The sequence below is a fragment of the Prunus avium genome, chromosome 2 (genome assembly GCF_965620075.1).
Source record: "Prunus avium chromosome 2, drPruAviu1.hap1.1, whole genome shotgun sequence".
Lineage (NCBI taxonomy): Eukaryota > Viridiplantae > Streptophyta > Magnoliopsida > Rosales > Rosaceae > Prunus > Prunus avium.
In genome coordinates, this window is record NC_142285.1 from 6,424,093 (window position 1) to 6,432,132 (window position 8,040).

At 38.2% G+C, this 8,040-nt stretch overlaps 2 pseudogenes; both read left to right on the forward strand.

The window, feature by feature from the left end:
• The first annotated feature begins 621 nt into the window (after positions 1 to 621).
• Positions 622 to 3,149, forward strand: LOC110764136 (dynamin-related protein 4C pseudogene; annotated as a pseudogene).
• A 2,430-nt stretch (positions 3,150 to 5,579) lies between these two features.
• LOC110764140 (dynamin-related protein 4C pseudogene) lies at positions 5,580 to 8,040 on the forward strand (annotated as a pseudogene).

Below are 8,040 nucleotides of genomic sequence, written 5' to 3' on the forward strand. Positions count from 1 at the left end.
GTCGTGAGAGGCTGAAAGAAAAAAAAGAAAAAAAAAGGGAAGGGGAAAAGGAGGAAGGAAGGGGAGAGAAGGCTGTGGGCCCTTTATTGATTTGTTTTTTCAGATTTCCACATAAAAGTTAACTAAGGTTAATGATAGGACACGTGTCACCCTTTGGAGGTAGTGGTGAGGGTACACCTCTAGTTAAGGGTGGTGAGCAAAAATGCTCCCGTCAAACAAATGCTGTTGTGGCCAATATGATTATAGGATAGGACATCCATGTCCTACAGAATCAATTACACAAAACAAATCAAGCATAGTACATGGTTGGTTGTGGCCAATATGATTATAGGCCCCAGATAATCTGTAGTTCGACGACCAAGTCATTATACCTTGATTGGCTCGCCTAAATCTCGTGGATTTTGTCTAACTCTATTTTTTGCTTTTGTAAATATCTAACCCTTTTATTATTTTTACACCAATAATTCCTGTGGAGAAATTCATTTGATGACTAAAAAATATATTTAAGACTCATTTGACAAATGAAGACTGTATAGAAAAATTATTGTACTGTCTGGTTTTGTTCTTAATCAACTGAGTGCGCCGTACAACACTTTTTTTTTTTTAGTACAGCGCCGTACAACACTTTAACTTTTACTAACGAATGCTTTTTTGTTTGGTTCTTTAAACAAAACAAAAAAAAATGATTGAATTATATGTTTCTGAAACGTATTTATCACGATGTCATGTTCATGTCCTTGTGTCTTGCTCCTTTTTCCCCTCTCTGTTTTTATATGATTTACCAGTCTTTCTCTGCTAGGCAGAGGTGAGGTTTGCCTTTACCTACAACAAACTAGCTACCTTCGTTGGAGAGCATAAGACTCCTTCTTCTTTGTTTTTTTTTGTCTTTCAATTATATCTGAGTCTCAGAAAATGGGAGAAAAGAGAACTCAAACTGATTCAGGAAGCAGATCGTCAAGCATATCCATTTTACAAGATGATCAAGAAGGCTTTTCACCAACCTCATCAAACGCACTGGTACTTGTCCAAAACGCACCAATTGTCTCCTCCTACAATGAGAGAATCCGCCCCATGCTTGATGCCATTGACAAGCTCCGCAACCTCATGGTTATGGATGAAGGCATCCAGCTGCCCACCATTGTTGTTGTGGGAGACCAGTCATCTGGCAAATCCAGTGTTCTTGAGTCCCTCGCCGGCATCAGCCTGCCGCGTGGACAAGGCATCTGCACAAGGGTTCCTCTCGTAATGAGGCTTCAGCACCACTCTGATCCTGAACCAGAGCTTACACTGGAGTACAATGGCAGAGTTGAGCACACTGACGAGGACAACATTTCTGAGGACATTGTGAATGCCACCAATCTGATTGCTGGGGACAGTAAGGGAATTTCAAACACCCCATTGACCTTGATGGTGAAGAAGAATGGTGTGCCTGATTTGACCATGGTTGACCTCCCTGGAATCACTAGGGTTCCAGTTCGTGGCCAGCCTGAGAATATCTATGATCAAATCAAAGATATAATCATGAAGTATATCAAGCCCGAAGAGAGCATCATTTTGAATGTTTTATCTGCTTTTGCTGATTTTAGCACATGTGAGTCAATTAGTATGTCGCAGAGTGTGGATAAAACTGGTGAGAGGACTCTGGCTGTGGTTACAAAGGTTGATATGGCACCAGAGGGACTGCTGGAGAAGGTTACAGCTGATGATGTGCATATTGGTCTTGGCTATGTCTGCGTAAGGAACCGGATTCGAGATGAAACGTATGAGGAGGCGAGGGCTATTGCGGATCGATTATTTGAAACTGATCCTTTTCTTTCGAAGATTGATAAGTCTATGGTTGGAATTCAGGTTTTGGCTGACAAGTTGGTCCAAATTCAAGCTGCTAGCATAGCTAGAAACTTGCCTGATATTGTAAAGAAGATCAATGACAAGCTGAATTCTTACCTTTCAGAGCTCAACAAAATGCCGAAAAAGCTTTCATCTGTTGCTGAGGCCATGACTGCTGTTATGCAGATCATTGGAACATCCAAAGAATCACTTAAGAATATTCTTGTGAGGGGAGAATTTGATGAGTTCCCGGATGACAAACACATGCATTGCACGGCTAGGCTTGTTGAGATGCTCAATAAGTGCTCAGATCAGCTTCACGAGTGCAACAAGAGTGACTCCAAAAGTAATTTCTTATTGGAGGAGATTGCGATTTTGGAGGAGGCAAAAGGTATCCACCTTCCCAATTTTGTTCCGCGCAATGCTTTTCTTATAGTTTTGCAGGGTAAAGTTGAGGGGATTTCGAGCATACCTATTGGGTTTGTTGAGCAGGTTTGGAATTATATTGAGGGTGTGGTTTTGTCTGTGTTAATGAGAAATACAGAAAACTATTACCATGTTCAATTGACTGCCAGAAGAGCAGGCCCTAATCTTATTGAAAAGAAGAAAGAAAGATCGATTAATTGGATGACGGAGATAGTGGAAATGGAAAAACTAACTGATTATACATGTAATCCGGAATATCTATCCGAATGGCATAGGCTCATGACTGGACAAGAAACATTCATCCAAAACGTCTTGCGTGGCGCTGAGATAAACATAAATGTAGAGGGAATTGGGATGGTTAAAGTTGGAGGTCTAAGGAAGTACCCACATGTCCTATTGTCTCAAGCTTTCGACTTGAAAATGCGGATGACTGCTTATTGGAATGTTGTGCTGAAAAGGTTGATTGATATCATGGGTTTGCATTTGCAGCTAAGTGTTTCATACCTTGTGAACAAGGACATGGAGATGGAGATTATGAATGAGCTACTGGGACCGGGTGGGATTGAGAGGATGCTGGAGGAACCTCCATCAATGGCAGTGAAGCGCCAGAAGCTCATCAAGAGCATCAAAAAGCTCAAGTTGTCTAAAGAGGTTGTGTGTAAGATCATGGACGACCGGTTTACTTATGCCGATTACCTTGTGTGATAGATAACTAAGGAGTCCAGTTAAATTATGGTATGTTTCGTGTGAAAGAAGGCTTTTTGCCAATGATGTGTGGTCGATCTGTTTGTACTTAATTAAGGATCTGCATTTTGTTTATCATGTACCTGATTGGTTGATGTTCTTGTATGGATGATCTTTTTTCTACTTAATTATAAGCACATTCTATTTTTGTCTTTTGGGTTGCTAAACCTTCCTGGAATAGGAGGAAATTTATATCCTCTGTTCCTTCCTAGATCTCTTAATTGATGACACTGTGGGTGATGGTAGAAACACCTTCCTTTGCCATGATCACAATTTGAACCCTTTTGGGGGCTTTTCTCTTTGAGTTGGGACCCTTGTAGTCTTCCATTTGGTCAATGGGAATCTATTGGCATTTGCTTTTGCCAAGCTCAATGGGAATAATTAATCACTTCCCAATGGAGCTCTGGCCTTCTAGACACTTATTCTTTATAATGTTAAGAGCATCTACAATCATGCTCCCTATTTTTTAGTTAAAATTTAGTTAAAAACACACAAAAGTTATTTTAGGAGCTCTCTATAAAATTTGAACTCCAATCATATTGCCTAGTTTAGGGAGTCATAAATACTAAATTTATTTTTTAATTCAATATGATTGGTCTATCTCTATAAAAATTAATATAAAAAAATAGTTAACATTTATTAAAAGTTTAAACTATGCATAAAACAAAGCAACGTTAAATTATAGGGAGCCACTAGGAGTCCTTTATCTCTCCTTAGATTTAGGACCTCCTAGAGGTCTCCCTATTTTAGGAGGTGGATAGGGAGCATGGTTGGAGTTGTATTTTTCCAATTCCTCCTTAAAATTTGTCTAAGGAAATGATTTAAGGAGCCCATTATGGATGCTCTAAAGGCCCTGTTTGATGGGCCGGATTGGATTAGATAGATTCAATTAAAATGAATATGGATTCTAACCATTGTTTGGTGGACTTAAAATATATCACAGACTGGATATGGGTATTGGACACCAATCCAGAATAAGAGCGGCTCCATAACCCATCACCAGAGTGAAGACTTTTAGACCATCTCCAAAGGTAAAAGACTCAAACCCCAAATTTCACCTCCCAAAATACAACTTTTCATCTATACATAGGACTCAAACAGTATTACAACATTATGTATACACTTTACAAGTTTATGGAACGTTGATGTCCAAAGCATTGTGATATGTTCCTTAATATTGTAAACCCTTGTGTTTACAAGAATAACGACCACCTTTACTTCTCCAAGGCCAACTCTTTCCTCAGCCTTGTAATGGGGATCCTTTCTATTGTAAATCATAGTATTACAAGATTATAGATACATTTACAAGTTTGTGGAATGTTGAGGTCTAAAACATGGTAAAAAAAGGTCCTTAATATTGTAAACCCTTGTGTTTACAAGAATAAGGACCACATTTACTTATGTAAGGTCCACCATTACTTCTACAATTACCAAACTTGTATTTGAACCCAATTATTTTATAAGTAAACCCAACCAAGTAGACATGTTAATGGATCGGATTTTGAACCGAATCCAATGTGAATTTGATGTAATTAATAGGAGATGGATTGGACTTCTCAATCTGATAATTTGATTACAATCCGAATCCAATAATCCGATTATAAATGGATATGGATATGGATTATAATTAATAAGAACTGATAATAATCCGATATGACTTAGTATGAAGTATAATTTAGTTTTTCTAGGCTTTATATATTAATATTTTATATGTGTAAATGAGTAATTTTAGTTTTATATGCACTAATAATACACTTAAAACTAATTTTTATGATAAAATATCACAAATTGACATAAAAAGTAGATAAATACAATAAAAGAACGAGGCTACTAATAAAATTTTGATTTTGTACATCACAAAATAAATTAGATAATAATTCGATATGATCTGAATTCGATGCGTAACAAATATGAATTGATAGGTGCAATTCGCTAGTCCAAAAAAGATATGAATTCGATAATCCGATTATAAATGAATTTGAATTTAGATCAAGGTATATCTGATCCGAATCCGACCCGTTTACAGGTCTACAACCAATGTTTCTTTTATCCCAAAAAATATATATATATATATATATAGTGTTTCTTTTTGAAAAAAAAAAATTACATATTCGTTCATTATAAAAATATTGTTTTAAAATTTTCAGTATTACATTAATTTTATAAAAAAAAAGAAAAGAAAAAGGAAAACCACAACACCATGGGACTGTGAACAGTTGCGTGACGTTCTATGGGTTTGTCTTAAGTTCTTTTAGTTTTTTTTTTAATTTATGAGTAATCAAAATAATTATTTTATACCCAACAAATTTGTAGTTATTATTGTTTTTGGTTACAAGTTAACCACAAAAAAAAACAATTTGGTTGATTGGATTTATATATAAAGTTTTAAAATTTGATTGGGTTAGCTTATCTAAAAATTGAATAAGACAGTTCGGCCATAAAATTATGGGATTGTACTTTCTGGTTCTGGTCTTAATCAACTGAGTGCGCCGTACAACACTCTACCTCTTCCTCTTACTAAAGAATGCTTTGCCTTTTTGTTTGGTTCTTTAGACAAAAAAAAGAAGATTGAATGAATGAATTATATGTTTCTTAAACGTATTTATCATTATGTCATGTTCATGTCCTTGTGTCTTGCTCCTTTTTTTCCCCTCTGTTTTTCTATGATTTACCAATCTTTCTCTGTTAGGCAGAGGTGAGGCTTGCCTTTACATACAACAAACTAGCTACCTTCGTTGGAGAGCAGAAGACCCCTTCTTTCTTTTTCTTTTTTGTCTTTCAATTATATCTGAGTCTCAGAAAATGGGAGGAGAGAGAACTCAAACTGATTCAGGAAGCAGATCGTCAAGCTCATTCATTTTACAAGATGATCAAGAAGGCTTTTCACCAACCTCCTCAAACGCACTGGTACTCGTCCAAAACGCACCAATTGTCTGCTCCTACAATGAGAGAATCCACCCCATGCTTGATGCCATTGACAAGCTCCGCAGCCTCATGGTGATGGAGGAAGGCATTCAGCTCCCCACCATTGTTGTTGTGGGAGACCAGTCATCCGGCAAATCCAGCGTTCTTGAGTCCCTTGCCGGCATCAGCCTGCCGCGTGGACGGGGAATCTGCACAAGGGTTCCTCTTGTAATGAGGCTTCAGCACCACTCTGATCCTGAACCGGAGCTTTCACTGGAGTACAATGGCAGAGTTGAGCACACTGATGAGGACAACATTTCTGAAGACATTGTGAATGCCACTAATCTGATTGCAGGGGACAAAAAGGGAATTTCAGACACCCCACTGACCTTGTTGGTGAAGAAGAATGGTGTGCCTGATTTGACCATGGTTGACCTCCCTGGAATTACGAGAGTTCCAGTTCATGGCCAGCCTGAGAATATCTATGATCAAATCAAAGATATGATCATGAAGTATATAAAGCCCGAAGAGAGCATCATTTTGAATGTTTTATCTGCTTCTACTGATTTTAGCACATGTGAATCAATTAGTATGTCGCGGAGTGTGGACAAAACTGGTGAGAGGACTCTGGCTGTGGTTACAAAGGTTGATATGGCACCAGAGGGACTGCTGGAGAAGGTTACTGCTGATGATGTGGACATTGGTCTTGGCTATGTCTGTGTAAGGAACCGAATTCGCGATGAAACGTTTGAGGAGGCGAGGGCTATTGCGGATCGATTATTTGTAACTGATCCTTTTCTTTCGAAGATTGATAAGTCTATGGTTGGAATTCAGGTTTTGGCTGACAAGTTGGTCCAAATTCAAGCTGCTAGCATAGCTAGAAACTTGCCTGATATTGTAAAGAAGATCAATGACAAGCTGAATTCTTACCTTTCAGAGGTCAACAAAATGCCGAAAAAGCTGTCATCTGTTACTGAGGCCATGACTGCTGTTATGCAGATCATTGAAACATCCAAAGAATCACTTAAGAAAATTCTTGTTAGGGGAGAATTTGATGAGTTCCCGGATGACAAACACATGCATTGCAAGGCTAGGCTTGTTGAGATGCTCAATAAGTGCTCAGATCAGCTTCGCGAGTGCAATGTGAGTGACCCCAAAAGTAATTTCTTACTGGAGGAGATTACGATTTTGGAGGAGGCAAAAGGTATCAACCTTCCCAATTTTGTTCCGCGCAATGCTTTTCTTATAGTTTTGCAGGGTAAAGTTAAGGGGATTTCGAGCATACGTATTGGGTTTGTTGAGCAGGTTTGGAGTTATATTGAGGATGTGGTTTTGTCTGTGTTAATGAGAAATACAGAAAACTATTACCATGTTCAATTCTCTGCCAAAAGAGCAGGCCATAATCTTATTGAAAAGATGAAAGAAAGATCGATTAATTGGATGACGGAGATAGTGGAAATGGAGAAACTAACTGATTATACATGTAATCCGGAATATCTATCCGAATGGAATAGGCTCATGACTGAACAAGAAACATTCATTCAAAAGGTCTTGCGTGGCGCTGAGATAAACATAAATGTAGAGGGAATTGGGATGGTTGACGTTGGAGGTCTAAGGAAGTACTCACATGTCCTATTGTCTCAAGCTTTCGACTTGAAAATGCGGATGACTGCGTATTGGAATGTTGTCCTGAGAAGGTTGATTGATATCATGGGTTTGCATTTGCAGCTGAGTGTTTCAAACCTTGTGAACAAGGACATGGAGATGGAGATTATGAATGAGCTACTGGGACCTAACCATGGTGGTGGGATTGAGAGGATGCTGGAGGAACCTCCATCAATGGCAGTGAAGCGCCAGAAGCTCATCAAGAGCATCAAAAAGCTCAAGGAGTCTAAAGAGGTTGTGTGTAAGATCATGGACGACAGGTTTACTTACGCCGATTACCTTGTGTGATAGATAACTAAGAAGTCCAGTTAAATTATGGTATGTTTCGTGTGAAAGAAGGTTTTTTGCCAATGATGTGTGGTTGATCTATTTGTACTTAATTATGGATCTGCATTTTGTTTATCATGTACCTGGTTGGTTGATATTCTTGTATGGATGATCTGTTTCTGCTTAATTATAAGCACATTCTGTTTT